Genomic DNA, 19876 nt, shown 5'->3' with positions numbered 1-19876 from the left:
CATATTTGAACCACTTACCTAAAAACGAAGATTAGATTCTCTGCTGTCTTCTGGACTAATTGATGATTGGCAGACAAGCATTTGCAGATGTGTTCTATAAATCAGTTCTCAAGGCACTGAACTAATGAGAGAGGCTATTACTATGTTAGTTGCTTCTAGACCAAATACTATTATATAAAAAATTAACTTCAGTATCAGTTTGCTCCAAGAAATAGAACCAATAATACAAAACAAGTAGAAGCAGAACCAACACACACACACACACACACACACACACACACACACACACACACATAGCGATTTATTTCAAGCATTTGGCTAATATGATTGCAGGGGTTGGAAAGTTCGAAATCTGTAAGGCCAGCTCACAGGCTGGAAACTACAGTCTCTATGACAATTTCTTCTTCCTCAGAGAGATTTCAGTTTTGCTCTTATGGTCTTTCAACTGATTGGCTCAGGCCCACCCAGATTATTGAGGATAATCTTCTTCATTTAAAGTTAATTAATTGCAGATCTTACCCACATTTACAAAATGTCTTCACAGCAACACCTAATTTAGTTTTTAAATGAATAACTGGGTACTATAGCCCAGCCAAGTTGACATGTAAAGTTAACCATCACAACTTCCTAAAATCAATTGTAAAATTTATAGTTCAAAAAACAGATGCATGAAAAACAGTCAGTAAACAATTTCTAATTACACATAGTGGGCTTCCCTGGTGGTGCAGTGGTTGAGAATCTGCCTGCCAATGAAGGGGACACGGGTTCGAGCCCTGGTCTGGGAAGATCCCACATGCCGCGGAGCAACTGGGCCCGTGAGACACAACTACTGAGCCTGCGCGTCTGGAGCCTGTGCTCTGCAACAAGAGAGGCCGCGATAGTGAGAGGCCCGCGCACCGCGATGAAGAGTGGCCCCCGCTCGCCGCAACTAGAGAAAGCCCTCGCACAGAAACGAGGACCCAACACAGCCAAAAAATAAATTAATTAATTAAAATTTTAAAAAACTGTTAAATACACATAGTTTATAGAGGATGTGTGCGAAAGAACTAAGGGGTATATCCTTTTGGAGGGAATATACATGTGAGAGCAGAGCCTTGCTTGGGTTTAATCCAGAGGTTTTAAACCAACGACTCACAGAAACTGTGATAATCGCTAAGCACTAGCTGGAGACCATAAGGGATTGCTCTAAGATTTCGCAACAGCATTCTGAGGCATAAATTATTTAATATGACTAAGAGATTTATATTACCTTTTTTTTTTTCTTTTTGAGGTAAAATTTGTAAGTCTATACGTGGGGAACGCGGCGTCAGGACCCCTCGTTGCCCGGGTCGTCCTCGTCGAGCCGGAAGCAGCTGTCGGCCTCGGCCTCGCCTTCCTCCCTCGTAGTCGTCGTCCTGTGCAAGAGCTCTGAGCTCTGGTGGGCGCCGGGGCCTCGGTGGTCACGCAGGACTCGGCCAGTCGTGGGCACCTGCACGCCACGCCGCTCCGCCTCCGCCTCGGCCCCCAGGACCTGCTTGCGGGTTACGTCCGCGTGCTCCCGGTCCTGACTTCGCTCGCTTCCCGCTTCCCGCTTCCCGCGCATCACGGAGGCGTCCAAGTTGGCGGGTGAGGCGCTGCGTTCGTGAAGGAGGGAGGTGGCGCTAAGGAGGGTGGTCCTGACGTTCTGGGTGGGGTCTCACCGCGCTGAGGGCAGCTCACAGCTCCGGGGTGGGGGGGGTCACAAACTGAGTGCCGGACCAGTCTCTAGATGTTGGGGTGCTATATCTTGGTCAGGAACCGAAAGGCTGGCAGGGAGTAAGGAAGTCGATAGGGCTTTTGAGGCGCGCCTGGGAAGTAGCCGCCCTCGTCGTAGGTGTTGGGAGGCCCGGAGATGGCCACTTCCCAGTTGTACAGGTCGCCCCCGTCCAGCAGGGTCACCCAGAAGCCCTCCACCGGCTCCTCTTGCAGTCCCTCGAGCTCTAGCAGCAGCGCCTTCTGTGATCTTGGGCACCAGCGGCCGGGCTATGGCGGTGGCGGCCGGGCCCGGGGCCGGGGTGGGCGGGGCCGCGGGCTGAGGGCCAGGTCGGCGTCCCGGGCGGGGCTGCCTTCCTTCTCCGCGCCGCCTGGGCCCCCGGGCGCTCCACCTGCCTATGTTACTTTTATAGTGGTTTGCTTCTGTGTTTATAATTCACTCATTTCTTCAGTAATTTTTGTGTACTTTTGTTGTATATATGTCCAGTGGCACTGACTCTCTTTAGTGTAAACCCATGGAAAATTGTTGAGTAGAGAAAATTTGCCTTCCTGCATTTGTCTGCCTGCATTCACTCTACTCCTGTGGTTCCTCGTTTGCTCAGATTTCTATTATGTTAATTTTGTTCCCAAGCCTTACAGGTCAAGTTGCCTAGAAGCAAAGCTTGATATAGGGATTCTTACCCATGTGTTTATTGTGGAAACGCTCTCAGGAGAAAGTGAGGGAAGCAGCATATGGTGGGGGGAAAAGAATTGGGTCTGGAGAGTGCCTAGTGTGATCAATCACTGTGAAGTTTTTAGGGAAAGGCACTATAGATTTAGTCCAGCTAGAGGCAGGCAGAGCAGTCGATTGAAAGTCTTTGGCCAAGTTCTACCTCAGGGAGATGGATGGGGCTGGCATGTAGCCTCCCAGTCAAACTGGCGTCCATTTGGCTGATGGAAATTCTCCAGATAGGGGAGCAGGTGTGAGTTGATATTTGCCAACACTCACATAAGCTAGGGAATGTGTACCCCTCACCTTAAGGGGTATTTGGGCAGGGTACCAATAGCACCGCTAGCATACATTACAATCTTCTCCCTGCACTACTAAGATCCACTTAATGATTACATTAATTTTTTTCTGTCCCAGGACCAGGTGGCTTCACTTGTCAAGTCTACCCAACATTTAAAGAAAAATTAACGCCAGTCCTTCTCAAACTCTTCCAACAAAATTGAAGAAGAGGGACCACTTTCAAATTCATTTCTTGAGGCCTGCATTAGCCTGATACCAAAACCAGGTAAGAACACTACCAGAAACAAAAGCTATAGGCTAATGTCTTTGATGAACACAGATGCAAAAATTCTCAACAAAACATTAGCAAACTGAATTCGACAATAAATTAAGATACGTACACCATGATAAGTGGTATTCATCCCTTGGATGCAATTATGGTTCAACAACCACTACATTAATAAAAGAAAAGATAAAAATCATACGATCATCTTAATACATGCAGAAAAAGCATTTGATGAGTAATGCCTGGGACACAAGCATGTGTAAATCGTTTAACTTCTTTCTTCTCATGATCTCATCCAAGGGGAATTCTTTATTTAATCCCTGTTAGTCTGTCTGTCTCCATGTTGGTCCCATGAACAGACTGTCTTATTTATTAAGTTAGATACAGCTGTTTAAAAAAAAAGAGTTAATGGGAATCAATACTCTAGTTTCAACCATTTTCTTATTTAAAGTAGTGATCTCTTGCTACTATATTAATATTTACTACCAAAAAGGTAATTGTTACATGATACAATTGTTACATGATACAATACAACGATGCAGGTGCAAAACTGTGAACTAGTGAGCATGTGGTATAGTAAAGAGGCAGAGCATTTTAGGAGCCGAGTAATTGCAACATAGGTGATTCTGAAAACATGAAATGGTATATTTTAGTTCATGTGCTTAAGAAAATCCAGAAGTGACTCTCAGGGGGTGTTTGTTACCCCTAGTGACACCTCTGCTAAGGACATGTCAAGAAAAGCCTTTGCTGGGATGAAGGAAGCAGCTCTCATGGAAACTCCCAGACATACTAAGAGTCTATTTTCTTTCTACCATCATTTGATCCTTTCCTGTCGAGTAAACTGTAGTCCACAGAAATTTGGAATTGGATTTTTATCCTGCAGCAGCTCTGCTATCCTTCAGTGGGAGAATCTAGTCATTTTCTCATAAGATTCTCTTACCTGTGGTTATTAGGCTGACAAACCACTCTAGACCAGTATTTTGCAGATACTCTCATCTGGGTGAGCCTTTGATTCTCTGATCTATATTAGAGGTCAAAACAGGTCAAAAATTTAAGCATTTGGACAGGTAGAATATGTATTCAGGAACTAAGGAGCATACAGATTTTGGAAATTTATATATAAAAAATGCTGAGGCCTAAAAACTCTTGCTATCTGATCGCAGGAACTAAAAATATTTGGAAAACAAACAATACTTTTATACATAATCAGTTTGGACAGATTTCTTGTGTAGGTCAATATGCAACTTATGTTTATTATTAAAGTATAAAATATTTATCTCTTCTTAAATGTTTGGAATTAAAGATGAGTGAGATTTTTTTCTGTCAGTGTTGAGCTCACAGTCTGGAGTAAGAGGTGCTGACTGCCATGTTGAAGGGTAAAAGACAATATGACATAGTCATATATAGTTAGGGCTAGTCGTCAAGATGCCATAAGGTGACCCTGGTTTTAAACCAAGTTTATCTCCCAATAAGGTGTTTTCTTGCCCCAGCTAAATTTAGTCATATGTCAATATGTCTGTGAGCTATGAGCTGTTAGCTACTAGAAGTTTAAGAAAGAAATATGCCCACAGGGATTTAGGTAACAGAGGTCAAAGCATTTGTCAAAATTTTCCTGGAATGAAACACTGATGTTCTGAACATTTCCTTGTATATAAATTTTATCTCTAAAGAATTAAAGAGAACAATAATTATTGAACTCTAGTGAATGATATGCATGCTGAAGTGTCATATTTGCAACTAACTTTGAAATGCATCCCAAAATAAGATAAATTGTAGGATAGGTAGAGGGACATGTATGTGATAAATCCAGTATAGTAAAAGAGTAACTGTAGAATCTCAATGGGAGAATATTACTGTACATTATACATTTTAATAATTTAATTTTGAAAAAAAAGGAACCAGCCAGGTCAAGAGTGAGAGCTAAGGGGAGCTATCATAAAATAAATCTCAATAAAATACAACAAAGAGACTTAAGACTGGTACCAATTTGGCAAAGAAGAATTATCCTATCTATAAGATGAATGTGAAAATCAGATTCTAAGATAAAAATCAGGGTTTGAAGCCAATAAAAGTTCACAGGTTCACAGGAGCACTGATGGACAGATGTTACTTTTTTTTTTCTTTTTGCCTTAGACCTTGTCCCCAAGAGCATGTCTTTCTCAATTTTGAATGCAAGGTCTTCTAAACCAAGCATTTCATAAACATACTTGAACAAAATTTCCTAATTAACATATATTTTCTGATTGTATATAATGCATCAAGATAGGCAATCATGCTTCATGATAAGCTTCCAATTGGATAAAACTCAAAATCACACTCTATCCTTAAAAGAAATCATTTCAATTGGGTAATAAGTGCTCACAATAAGCAGTTTTCCATGATTACAAAAAAAAAGTTCTGATTGGGAAAATATGCTTACTATAGCAAGCTCTGTGTAGCAGTTACATAAATTGTCCTTCATTTCTCATCCAATATACAAAATTGTTAGCTTTCTATTCTTCTTATGTGGTTGCATGTCCTTCTATGAAGGGTCCCATGACCTGGGTAACAGAGCACAGATAAACAAAGGCAGAAACAGGAGGCATGCTGAAAAATGGGCAGAATTATTCCCCTTAGGTCTCTCCTAGCTATGAAAAAACTCTAGAATGTTTGGGATTAAAAGCCACTTGATATTCATTTCTTCTTCCCCCTTCCTTGCCTGGTATGAGGTTGATTTTCAATAAATGTGGTTAAATGAATGACATATAATTGGTAATCAGAAAGTTAAAGGAGGAGAAGAGTCCAAATTTAGGGAAGAATAGTACTGATATTAATAAGCATATATTTGGTAATAGAAATAAAAGAAAATATATAACAAGCATGTGTAAAAAATGGTTACGGTAAGTCAAGAAGAGAATTAAAATCAAACAAAGTTTAACTTATTGCTGGAACTAATGGTAAAGATTTAAAAGAGCAGTGTTCAGTTTCAACATTCAACCCCTTCTTTCCTCCCCAAACGCTGTTACCTGTTTCTTCCTCTCAGCATCACAGTGAACTGAACAAAGAAATGAGCCAGAGTTTAAGACAATTATCTGCAGGAGCAGCAAAAACTATAAAGGTCTCATCAACAGGCCTGAAATGTTGATTAATTTCTGGGAGCTATGAGGCTTGTCAGCCTTATAAGATAAGGTTGTTGTGCTGTCAGCTGATTACACAACGTGAGCCAAAACTGCTCAATGAAAAAGTGGGCAGTTTTCATCCAGTAAGTGTCTGTGTTTGTCCGGGCCTTGTGAGAAGCAAGCTATGAGAGAAAATGGGGAGGGATCCAAGGGAGGCTGGGAGAGACATCAGATCAGGATTCAGATCTGACCCTGAGTGAGGAGAGAGGACAGGAAGGAAGCAACTGGGTGGAAACATCTTAGATTGAAGTTCAAAGGAAAGTTCATTTCCACAAGGCTGTTCAGGAGCCAAAGGCAGCTGTCCCAGGATTCCTGCTTCTCTAAGGAACAGACCTGCCTTTGAGTCCCTGCCACTCTCTCTCACTGGCAGGAGCAGCCTGTGGGGAGTGTGGCTTCCATTAAAATGGGGCAACAGATGTCAGAACACAGCAGCTGGGGCTCTCCGTGAGCTCTGCTCCTTGTGGCCCAGGACTGACTGTGCACTCTCACGGCCTCCACAGCCCACACTTGCTCCACCCCACAGATTCAAGGAAATCTCCTCCATTGTCCTCTCTTCCTCAGGAAAATTTTAAATAATGTCAATAATTTGAATTTTGAATAAGGGGTTTGTGAGAAGAAGAATAGATAGCCCCAGCCTCTGCAGTTGATCTGGGGGCCACCATTGTTACCCATTCTCTTCCTCCTCCATTATTTGTTTCAAAATCCCCTCATCCCAGGCTATCACCTTGCCAGTTAATGGTGTTGTATACATGATGGTATGACCTAAACCTTCATTTCTGAAGGCAGTAAGCTCTTGACAATTACCCTCTTGGTCTGGTGTTGCTGCACTTGTCCATTCACAGTTACAGTGGGGCTGACTCCCATTTGTAAGAGCAGCCCTACCTCATCCTGGGATCAGTGTCAATTTCCCATGCTGGTGACTCCTCTTCTTTCCTCTGGGGCCTGGGAGCACAGAATCCAAAGTGCCCAGGCAGCAAACACAGCTTGTACCTCGATGGTGCCCACAGTATGTAACTGCCATTAGGAGGCATGGGAACAGCATCTGCCCAGTCAGAATCTATTGCTTCTTGCTAGATGAGACAACAATTTCTGGTGTGATAACAAGTATTACTTTTGTGATATCTTTCAGACTTTTTCTTTTTAATTGGAATCCTAATGCCATAAAATCACTTTGGAATGAGCTATAATTTTCCCTCCTTCCAATGCACACTCAGATTGTTGAAAGAAATAAATGAAATAATGCATGTAAAAGAGATCAGTGCTTGACACAAAGTAGGACTAAATAAATATTGAATCTTTATCTAAATCTTTCCTGATGATAAGCTATATTTATAATGAATACTGTATTTAATATTGCTATTATAGCATCAGTTTTTCATTTAACACACAATAATAACAATAAAAAGCCAATTTGTGTCACACACAGCGCGTGACATGAGCATGAAAAGGAAGAGGTTGCCTTTAAAACACTTAGCGTTGAACTCTGTGTCTCTCTTTTATACTCAGTCTATAAACGTGCCATGGTGGCCCATGTCTTACACAAATAACTTAGACCTTACCACTTAACAAAAAGTTAAAATATCCTTGAACATTTGAATATACTATTATTGAAATGAGGGCATTTGTTTTTTTCAGGAGAAATTACCAAAAAATGCGTTACCCCAGAGTCATTTCATTTTGGTAAGTGGCACAGTTTTCAACTAGTTCATAATGGATGTTTAAATTTGCATCTAGATGTTATTCATATTTTGGATATTTAATAAAGCAAACAAGTATTCATCTTCCTGAAACTTTCTGTATTAAAAATATGGGATTTTAAATTTCAGTGGCTGATTAAAACTTTTCACTTTATGTCCTCTGTGGTTTACACTGTCTGCTATTAATTAGCAAGAATTCATTAAAAAAGAGTGTATAGTATATCTCAGTAAAAAATCAGTACCATTAGTAACACCAAATTCTCATTCCCCAGAAGCAAAAAAAAAAAAAAAATTATACTTTTTTCTTTGGTCTCTCTCTTGGCCCTGTCACAATATCTTGAATATTTTGAATATTTTGCTTTAAATAACATTCCTACCATGGTATTCTGTACAATTACAGTAAAAGCTCTATTCTTATAAAGAAAATCAGCTTTGTAGCAGTGTTTAATTTACTGAAAAAAAAAAAGACTATTTGAGCAATGAAAAATCTCCTTTAAACAAAAAAATACCAGTTGAAGAAAAGAAATAAACATCTTAAATCTTTACAGTGAAAAGGTGAGACAAGGAGAGTCAGAGGAAGAAGGATAAAAGAATGGGCAAGGGAAGAAAAAATAGGAAATCAGAACATAATTATTATGAGATATACAATGTTGGGGACATTTTCAAAGAACTTTTATTCCATGTTATAGTTCAAACTTAGCATATAAATAGCAAGTTCCAAAAATGGAACTTTAAACTATTTTCTCAATTATTGGTTTGGAGTTTGGAAGGGATGCAGTTCCGAGATTGTTCCTACTGACTAAAACATAGAAGGGGCCAGGACAAAAGGTTTTTGGAGGCTGACTCCAAAGAATTTTTAAACTTTTTTGTCACTTTTGAAATGGATGGTTTTATTATCATTTTTATGAATAATCCACTCCTCTTCCAGAAATATTAAAAGAATAATTAATTTCCTTTTATTTTGTACATTATTATTTTCAGGATAGAAAAGTAGTGCTTATAATTTCATGACCACAAAATAATAAATTAATTTGCAGTACACTATAATCGATTGGGACCAGCTCTAGGGACTGAGCAAAGAGGGCAGGTTTTACGGGTGCCCTAAAGGAAGAGGTTCCAAAATCTTACTAATGAATACATTTCCCATGTCGGCTGGCCGGCCGTGGGGCCTGAAATTCTCAGTAGAGTCATTGTCGAAATTAAGGATTCCAGAACGCCTCAATAACAATGCAGATGTTTCACCAGCAGTGAAAATACTAACCTACTATCATTAATTTAAAAAATTATAAATAGCTAGCTGCCACTTCTTAAAATACATGAATTTATTGAAAAGACATGAGAGGGAAATGCAGAAAGAATGTGTCAGGTCAGGTGTGGACTCAGGATACTGAAATAGCTTCTGAGATTGCAAAAGTGTAACGAATAAATCTGTGTTAGGTATTGTCACCTGGCACCTCTCTTCCTGTTTAATCCCCCCCCCCCACCTCCTAAATCACAGGGGCTGTATGGCTAGAAACTACATTTCTCAGATGCCCTTGCAACTAGTTTTCTGGATGAGATTAGCTTCCACCATTGAGATGTCCTCATTAGAGTTTAGAAAATGAAGGATGTGGGGGTCATTCTTCCTTATTTAGTGGAGCAGGTCAATAAGCAGAATGCAGCAGATGTGTCACGTGCAAGAGCTTCCTTGTCTGTCTACACCATTGAAATAGATGTGAGTGAAATGCCTCTGTTAGGTTGGCAGTGGTGCAGCACTTTCCTGACCACGAGGTGGCAGTAACAGTTCTTGACCTCTAACTTCTCACTCCAGAACAATTTTGTAAGCACCTAAATTCTGGTACTGAATTCCTTTCTGCTTAAAAACACTGAGTGATTCTATTCCCTGCCATCAACACTGACAAATGAGCTCCAAGGAGTCAGGAATTAGGAATACTAAAGAACTAACAAAGAAAGAAGGAAAATAGATGCAAAGCACCTGTAGCAATGCTAGCTAACCAAAAGAGTTGCTTCAACCAGGGAATTTATATGTGCCACTTAATAGAAAAGTAGCCAATCCTCATGAAATACAATTAGAATCCTCTGGACACAGTAAGGAGTGTAAGAGGGTAGCTACAAGTACAGGGTATTTGGGAGAGGCAGACTTTGTCTTAGGTCTGGATCTGAAGTGCCCGCCTAAGGGCAGTAGACTTAGATGGAACAGAGCAATAACCTGGTAGAAGGAAGGAGCAACATGTGAGTAACTCACTCTCTCCACATGCAGCTTGTGGCTTGCTTGTATAGTTAAATATTAGAAAAGTTTGGCGCTGGGTAAGATTTTTCATGTATACGTCAGCTTTGACAATTCAACATTTTATGGCACAAATTGATAGCAGTGGCAAGATTATCTTTCAAACTTACGTGTTAAGAATGTTTTTGTTAAGAAAGAGGGAAGAAAGCTTGGTAAGAAATTGAGGCCTAGGTCTCTTGCTACACATCTTTGGTAAGAAGTGGTAAAACCCTTATAGAAGATTCTGGGGACAAGTCTTACCAATTGTCTTTGGAAGAAATAGACTTATCCCTAGGGGAAGTAGCTAAGTGGATAGACAGAGAATTCCAAGCTGCTATTGGCATCATTTACGAAAACTAAATCTCTAAAGGGCCAACTAGGAAATTGGAACAGAAAGAAATCAAACCTTTTTAAAATTACTGTAATGCCTTTTCTTCTTGTTCCTGTCATCACCTGAGCAGATATATTTATTCACAAAGTAACTTGCTTATGACCATTGATCATCGAAAAGACTATAGAAGTAGTCAAGGGCCATGGCCAGATGTCCAGGACATCCAGAGAGTAGTCTGTTTGTTAAAGAGCTAGGACAGTTTATGGAAAAGTTCTGAAGAGGCTGGTGATCCCTGCTACATAGATCCTCAGATTAAATAAGAGTGTCTTTTTTTTCATTTTTGCGATACAATTGTTACATTGTATCATGCCCTCAGGTGATCCGTCACTGGCCTCTACTGGCAGTAACCTCCCTCAGCCTCCTGCAAATGTTCAGAAACATAAAACAAGGTCATGCCTAGAGATTGAAATAAAGGTGAAGGCAGATCTTGGCACTATACACATTCATGATAAGAACCAACCAAACTTTTCTAAGAAAGAGGCAAATGAGGCCGTCAAGCCTTAAGTTGACCAAGTCTAACTTAAACCAAGTTAATAAAGCTAGTAAGGCTGAGAGCCTGGGTTACTCAGCAGGCTGATGGAAACATCCATCACTGAAATTCCTGGCCTCTTGCAGATTCCAGCCTCTAAGAGGAGCATGTCCTATTGTACTGATTGACTTTACATGCTCTGATATTCCAGATAACTTCTTTCTATGGTGCTTCTTTCGTCTTGGTATTTTAATAGTTACCAACCAGGATTGAAGTGAACCATAATAGATTCCCATATCCATTCAGTCATTCCAATATTTATTGAGCATTTATCACATGTCATGCCCTGAACTAAGATCTGGGACATAATATTAAATACAATTTGGCTTTTATTCAATGACATGATATGAGAGGAGAAAAAGATTCAAAAAATAATTACAGTATTGTGTGATTAGTGTAAAAATGGAGATATGTATTAAAGAAGAGGGGAATTAATCTCCTTCACTTGGATAGCAGTGGAAAATGGTAGAGAAGGCCTACAGAGAAGACATATAAACTCTGTCTTTAATGATGAGAAGTTTGTACTGCTGGGAATTATAGGTAAGATAATAAAGCACATTCCAAGAAGTATTAAAAACATGGTATGAAATTGTAGGATGGATTAAAGGAATCTTAAATAATTAGAATGTCTAGATTCATGCTACCACATGGCATTTGTAGGTGATGAGGTTGGAAAATTAATAATAATAGCAAATATTTAAGTGGTAGTTTGTTCTATGTATATTACATGTTTTAACTCTGTACAGGAACTCTGTGAGGTAGGTATCATGTCTTCACTGTTTTCCCTATTTTATAGATGTAGGAATGCAGGCAGAGAAAGGCAACATAAGTTGATAAAGGTTGTAGAGTTAATAGGTTGTAGAATCAGATTCAAAACCAGGCAGACAAAAATTTTCCCCTGATTTTATTTTCAAATTCAGCTTTTTTTGAGGTAAAATGTACATATTATAAAATTCAACTTTTAAGTGTTGACAGTCTAGGAATTTCGATGAATGCGTTTGATATTCATCCATATGGTGGCATATATCCAAAGTTCTTTCTTTTCTATTGCTTCAATAGCTTCCATTATGTGGGTTTCATAATCAGTTTATCTGTTCACTGGTGGGTAGACATTTTTCTTGTTTTACTTTTTGATTATTATAAATAATATTATGTTAAATATTATGTCTGATAGTTCCAACATCTGGGTCATTTTAAGTCTGGTTCTTCTGATTGCTATGTCTCTTGACAATGACTATATTTTTTCCCCTTGCTTTTTTGTGTGTCTCATAATTATTTATTACATGATGGACATAATGTGTAAACCAGTAGAGATTCAGGTAAATAACATTTAGACCTGAGAAATGTTATATGTGAAGAAGAAATGGGCACTCTCCTCTCAGGCCATTAGTGTGGGTATTGAGTCAATCCAGTAAGAAGCTGAGCCAAATTTGGATTTTGTTTTGGCTTTGATTATTGTCAGTGTACCACAGGCTTCAATTTTCTCTAGCATTGCCTTGTGCTTAAGTTGACCAAGTCTAACTTAAACCAAGTTAATAAAGCTAATGAGGGCTAGAGTACCACAAGGTTTTATTTCCTCCCTCAGTGATTTTGTTCTACCCTCAGTTCTCTGAATGCCTGTACAATAAAGGGAGTGCACGCACTCTCTCTCTGTCTCTCCCCACATGCTCTTCCCCTACTGCAGCAACAGACTTTTGTAGCCTGTTACTTGGTATAGTTTAGGCTTAGACATAGGGATAGACATATTCTCTGTCGTTCCAGTCCAGTCTCAATCTTAAGCAGATCCTGTGTGCCTGAGCCCAGGGGAGGATTTATGCCCCTTCTCCCCACATCAGCCAAAGTCTAACTTGTATCTGTTAGGAGTGTTTTCTCCCCCTTTGCTAGTGGTATTACAATAGGATGCTAGGTCTCAGGCTCTTTTCTGCTGCTTTCTCTAATGTAGAGGGAATTTTTTCCTGTAACATCAATGGGTGTTCACCTGTACCCTAAAGGTGACAGAGTTTGCTGGCCTTCCCCAGTGGCTTTAGACTTTTGCTCCATATGTGAGAAGGCTGAGGGTAGGGGTGTAGGGTTCCATACCTTTCCCTCAGTGATGGCCAATCTCCTTCTTCATGTCTGCACTACCTTGGGGGGCTCTTTTTGGTCTCCCAATCTTTCTTACAAGCAATGAATGAAGGTCCATGGAAAAGAAACTATGATGTATGCAAATTCCACTTGGGTTTAGAACTTCCAGAGATTCTATATTGTCACAGTAGTCCACACTTGATTATAGGAACTCATTGATTTTTTTTTAACCTGATTTCTTCTTATCTTCTTATATGGTAAATAATGCTTCTTCCTCCTGTGCTATTCCTCAGGTGAGAAAGTCCTTACGTTCCATCTCTGCTTGGATTTCTTCTTGCCTCTCTTTGGGATTCTGATTACATCATTGCCTCATAACCTCAGCAATCTGACGGAGTCAATAAAAGCTATGACTTTGTAGTTAATCCAGATTTTTCTAACTGTTGGGAGAGAACAGTGCTCACTCTAGCTTTCTGCAACCTAGACACACACCAGGCTCTGTTTTTAAACTATTATGCAACCTATTGTTCAAAAGTAGCTGGGAATTAGATAATTTAGGGCTTACATGTATATATTATATTAAAGAGGTACAATATTATCCTGAAAGGCAGGTAGGAGACAGCAAAGGATTTTAAACAAGGATAACATAATCAGATTTGGGATCTAGAAAACTAACCTCAACAGCAGTGTTAAAAGCACTTATTGTAAGAAGCAGAAAGATGAGTTGAGCCTGAAATAGTCTAGAGATGAGATAATCAGGACCTGAATAAGAGGAAGTGGGCTTGAAAAATATCAAGAAGTTTTCCAGACTCAGTGACCAATTAGTTTAAGTAAAGGGAGGACAATTCTATTGTAACTGAACATCCTAATTGACCAGCATATTTACTGAGTTCCCATTTCATTATCAAACATATCCTAGTTCGAATGAAAAATTAAATTATATGGTCAACTTCAGCATATGGTGACTGCAAGATTTTCACCTTGGGAAACTGGATTACAGTCATTAATATTATTGAGATATGCTTTAAGTGGAGCCAATATTGGAGGAAAGAGGATGTGCTCAAAGAAATATTACTGAATTCCACATCAGGTGCTGATGTTCAATAGAGAACTGGATATGTGGGTCTGGAGATAAAAGAGAGGCCTAGAGTGGAGGTATAGATTTGATGATCATTAGTGGTAGTGGAATTTATTGATATAAATGATATTGCCCACAAAATGCAAAGTTAGAAAAATCAGGAAGGAGACTGATAGAGAATGGCCAGAGAAGAAAAATGGGTGTCAGTGTAAAGAACTGCCATGAAACACAAGAAAGTAAAGAGTTTTAAGTATGGAGTGGTCAGTAGTGCCAAATAGTCATTGTGTGAAGTAAAAGGTGGACTTAAAAAATGACCTAGTGGTTTTTCTAAACCCAGACAAGAGAGGAAATGGAGAACAAAGCCCCAGAAGGCATGTTAGACACACTAAGGAATTCAAAACAAGCACCTTTCCACATACATTTGCCCTACTCACCCCATATATCTGATATCTCAAGCAAAAACGTTATATTTGGAAGACTAAAACTGTATGTGGTAATGGTATATTTCTTCATTTTTTCATTTATTTCTTTTTTCTTACATTTTTAGCTTGATGAAAAAATTTTACAAAGTCACCTAACAAATGGAACTGTAACTTATGTAACAGTTTTATTCAGCTGATTTGATGCATTATTGAATTTTATTTTTTATTACATTTCATACTGTTACAAATACTCTCTTTTCAAAATGTCAGACTGTGAATAAAGGGCTAAGGGTGGTGAAGAGCAGGAAAATAAAAGGTTTTAATAGATGGGCAAAGGGGTGTGTGTGTGTGTGTGTGTGTGTGTGTGTGTGTGCGTGCGCACTACTGTTGCATTGCATTAAAGAGTGTAATTAATTTAGAATTAAAAGTTCTATTCTGGGAGAGTCATCTCAAATTGACCTGTTCAGAAGAGTTGATTTTCCAGAATTGAAAAGTCAATATTTGTCCTCAGTGTCCTCTCTTATGAGTGAATTTAAAAATTAGTCATCTTGCCTTCCTGCATAAGGCAAAATAATTTGATTTACCTGGATTCATGGATTCTCCTAACTGTATTTGTTCCAAGAATGAGGTTGCTCTTCTGTTTTTTTTTTTTTGCAGATTTTAAACAATATTTGTCCTTTCTCTATCTTTTTATACTTAATAATGTCCACCAATTTAGAAATATCTCTATTGTTGAAACAAAGGATATTTGTGCAATGTCCTTTCTGCATGTCCTTCCAAAACAATAGGCACTAACCTCCCCTTACTCTGGCAATGCAAACCTTTCTATTCATTTTCTCCTTTGGTTTTGTTTCTGATTATGTTTAATGTAAACCTTCTATGACCTTTTCTAGAAGGCCTCTCAGGCCTAATACTATTGGCAGTGATTTTTCTTACCCTTAATTGTGCTCTTGACTTTGGTTTAGTTTGTCCCTCTCTGCTCCAAGCTTCAAGGTTTATTATTGCAAAGTATTTATCTATCGGCTGGTCACTTTTTTTCACACTTTGCTTAGGCATTCATAAAAACATTTCTAATTATGCTCTGACTTTTGTTCTTTTTCTCTCTGGGTCTTAGTCTGGAAGGAGAAATGGGCTCTAATCTTTCCATTATTTTTGGAGTGGGAAGCAATAAATGTTCCTTTTACCTCCTCTGTAATCCATCTAAAATACTTTACCCTCAATTGCACTTAAACTCTCCTTATTTTTTAGCTGGTATTAAGGAAGGACTGCTCATTTTCATTGATTTCTTTCTCTCTTTGCCCTGACAACCCTTCTTTCTCTCGATTTTCCCCTCCATTAGTTATATATAATTATATCTTTTTCTTCTGTCTTTTCATTAAAGTCCCTTTCTCCCTCCATTGTTTTTAGATCTCAGAGATATATCTTTCCTTGTCATTACCTTTGCATAGGCTTCCACTGAACCTAATTTGGAAGTTCTAAGCTCTTCCTGCACATTGGAATTACCTGGGAACTTAAAAGACCATACCAATTTCTGGTACCATACCCAACCAAATAAATCTGAATCTCTGGGGGTGGATTTAAAGGCTTCTCAAATGATTTTAATGTGCAGCTAAGAATGAGAGCCTTTGATATACTATTCTTAGCCAGTTTGTTTTCACTTGTTTTCCTGTTTCAAGTAAGGGAAATCATTGAGGATATCCTTTCAATGTTTTTTATTTTGCTGGTGATAAAACCAAAGAGCATTTGCAAACAGTACTGATAATCTCCACCCAAACACATATGACATTTAGGTGTTACATCATATTTTCTGTACTTAATTAGAACTAGATAAGGCAGGAAAAGCAGAAGAGAAAATAAGGTGAAAAAAGATAAGTAAGTGGTAGGAGGATGCAAGTGTGCCTGAAAGCGATAACATCACCCGGGATTGCTTGTTGCCTATGTAGATTCCATCTGTTCCTAACAGACAGGATCAGAGACTCTGGGGGGCCTGGGCATCTCTACTTTAATCATTTTGAGATGATTCTATGCCTCCTGAAGTTTGAGAACAATAGTAATGGTTAACAAAAGAATTGAAATCTAAATTTAAATTCTAAACCCCTCTAGAAGTTATCACACCTACTTTTTAAACACTTTATACCATTAATAAACTTCAGACATGAAAAAATTCACTGAAGGTTAGTTTCTATACAGCAGAAATGCTGTGTATAGGTATGTGACGGGCAGGTGAATAGGTTTGCTTGTGGTTGTACATAGTACCATATTTTGCAGTATTCCCCAAATTTGTAAGATCACAGGATTACCTGGACCACTTATTTAAAATTTAGATCTCTGAACCCCTCAATGGGCTCAAAATGAAGATTTTAGTAGGTCGGGAGTGGACTCCAGGAGTGTGTGTGTGTGTCCCCGGTGATTACTGAGATAACGCAAATCTAGAAAACATTGATCTTGGGCAATTTCAGAAGAATTAGGAAGATCCCTTTGAGCATTAAATAGATTTAAACCTGCTTTTTAATGCCAGAAACTCTTCTATAAAAGGTCATTCATTCAATAGTTAGATATAAAGTATAGATAACTGGTATCAGATTACATACAAACACTACAAAGACATGTTATGCTTTCTTTGGACTTGTGCTTGGCTAAATGGATTAGCTTCAACAGCCAGATTGATATTCTGGGTGAGATGAAGAACTGACTATGGGTTTTGGGTGGATGGGGAATATTGACAGTCCAGCTTCATTTTCAGGGGACTGTGTGAAGGAAGCAGAAAAGCTATATCCCTGCCGTACTTTCAGCTTGAGTCTGTAATATGTTTCCCTCTGTGGAGGCCCAGCGTTCTGCCAGCCTCTCCTCTGCTCCTCTCCCAGACCCCACATGCCTAAGAAGCCCTCTCCAGATGGTTAGTTCACTTACTCTAGACTGCGGGTCTGATTGTTTAGCCTGGGGATGAACGTAACTCCTAACAGCTAGTGTTTCATATGTGAGGAAGGAGAGGAAATACTGCTTGGCCTACCAGTTTTGCTGTGGAAATGCAGTTATTAATTGCTCAGACGATTGAACTCAAAAGCCAGTTCTCTTTCCACTTGTGCTCTTAACTATGAACATCTTTGAATCTGCTCTTACTGTGAACATTTCTAATGGTTTCCTCCTGCGCATCATTTAAGCTTATGGGTTCTTCTACTCTTATCAACCCAATGCCATTTAATTTTCTCTCTTCCAAGAATATTTCCTAATTTATTTGATGTTGGTTACATCCTTTATTGATTGTAAATACTTTCTGTAATTTTAAGGGATTAGGATGAGAGGAAGGGCAGAAAAAAATAAAACCAAAATTGATCAAATACTGTATTAGTCAATAAGAGAAAGGAAACAAATCCACAGATTTCTGATTAATTTAAGCTGAAATGAAACCTATTGAGAAGATATTAGGAAGCTTGCAGAATTGCCCTAAATCCTGCAGAACCAGTTTCAGAAATCTCCATTGCATCTTGTGCTCTAGAATCCAAAGAGGCTAAGAAAATGAAAATCGGATATTTTGAGCTTCGATAGTGGGAAGATGGCAGTAAAAGCTTTTTCAAACTCTTATAGTCTATCAGTCACCTTGTAGATTTACCTTCCTCTGTGCAAACATAGACTAACTTTCCAGGGATGCACTTGTTACCACCTTAAAAAAATCCTCGTATATTTAACCTTGATTTGTGGCAACTGGCTGCTCTTCAACAGTAAATCACTCCACTATCTGTTTTTCAGATTTTATTCCCAGGTTGCCAGACTTTGCTGGATAAACTCTCAAAATTATGCTGACTGAAAATTCGTGCTAACTTGATTCTGAGTCATGAATTTGTCCATGTTTTTTCCCTTGACCTTCCTTTCTTTCTCTTCATTCTTTGTCCCCATAAGCTGTAGCGTAAATGAAGGAGCAGGAAACTGGAATGGGAAGGCCTGATTTTAACTCTAGGTTCTGTTAGTTATTAGTTGTGTGATTTAGGGAAGGACTCTTCATTTTATTCTGTCCCAGTTTTGTCTGTGACATGGGGATAATACTTAAATTACAGGATGCTTGTGATGATTAAAAGAGGTATTGAAATTAGCTTCCAACCTACACTATGCTCACATATGGTAGCTATGATATGCTTAATATGCAAAGCAATCCAAAAATCTTTATTAAAAATACTTACTTGCTGATTTTGTTCTGTGGACGTTCATTTCCAGCTCTTCCTGGACAAACAGTTTGAAATCTCCACTGACACCTCAAACTAAAATTACCTGTAACAAGTCACCTCATTTTCTACCAAAACTTCTCTTCTTCATGACTTAGGGTAATACTGGTTAGTTAAAAGAGATTCTTCAGTATTACATCACCTTGTTATTTCATTCCCATCAAACTTGTATCATGACATTTTTAAACATCTTTCCCTCCATTTCACTTTGACCAAGGGCATAATATTGTGTCCCGTCCATTTGGTGCTACCAAGCAGAAGCTAGGAACCTTGTTTTGTGCACTAATTCACCACTCAAGATATGCTACAATCCCTGGAATAAGCAGAAAAATCTAAGTAATCCAGGCTACCTAATCACTTTATTCATTTATTTTTAATTTCAATAAATCCTACAATTCAACTCACAAGCCCATTTGATTATATTTACATAACAAATATTTTTATATCTCAGAACAGATAATAGATCATTTTACTTGTGTTTTCTTCATATCATTATTGGAATATCCATCTTCTATTGCTTCATTCTAATAACTGTATCTAAAATTCTGTGATCTTTATTATTAAAGGCTCTCTACTCTCTGGTGCTGACATTACTGTATACTTGCAGAAGACCCCTCTACCCCTTGGGATCCTTGCTTCAGTATGCTAAATTGTTTTAAATGTCTGATACTTCCTCCCTAAAATCCTCTCATTAAAATCAGAAGGAATGATTCTTATAAACCAACTATAGAAGCAGGATTTGCGTTTCTTGTGTTCATAACTGAGAGGTAAAAAATTCTGCTGCGATGTAGTGTTTAGAGTTTTCTCTTGTGAGAGTGCAGATGGAAGATGCAGCTGCTTTGCTTCAAATCAATTTCCTTCTATTGGTCTTCTGTTATTCTTTTTCCTGGAGAAATTTCTTGTTTTCTAACAGTGTATTTTTCCACGCAATCTAAATTATTTTTGTACAATCAATTCTTGAGTTTTAATTTTAACACTTAGTTTTCATACCTTCGACATAAGCATTTAGCCAAGAATGGAGATAACTTGTTAGGTCAGGGACACAGAATCAC

The 19876-nt window shown here is 38.6% G+C and overlaps 1 pseudogene across 1 annotated transcript; it reads right to left on the bottom strand.

Moving 5' to 3' along the window:
• Positions 1-1045: 1045 nt before the first annotated feature.
• Positions 1046-9051, bottom strand: LOC308626244 (ubiquitin-conjugating enzyme E2 R1-like; annotated as a pseudogene). The gene is made up of 4 exons: positions 8989-9051; positions 7046-7233; positions 3946-4026; positions 1046-2123 (listed from the first exon to the last, which is right to left on the bottom strand). The product of its transcript is annotated as a ubiquitin-conjugating enzyme E2 R1-like (transcript).
• Positions 9052-19876: the final 10825 nt, after the last annotated feature.

This window comes from Mesoplodon bidens (assembly GCF_964165515.1).
Source record: "Mesoplodon bidens genome assembly, chromosome: 12".
NCBI classification, from domain to species: domain Eukaryota; kingdom Metazoa; phylum Chordata; class Mammalia; order Artiodactyla; family Ziphiidae; genus Mesoplodon; species Mesoplodon bidens.
This window is presented reverse-complemented; position numbering and strand designations above follow the sequence as displayed.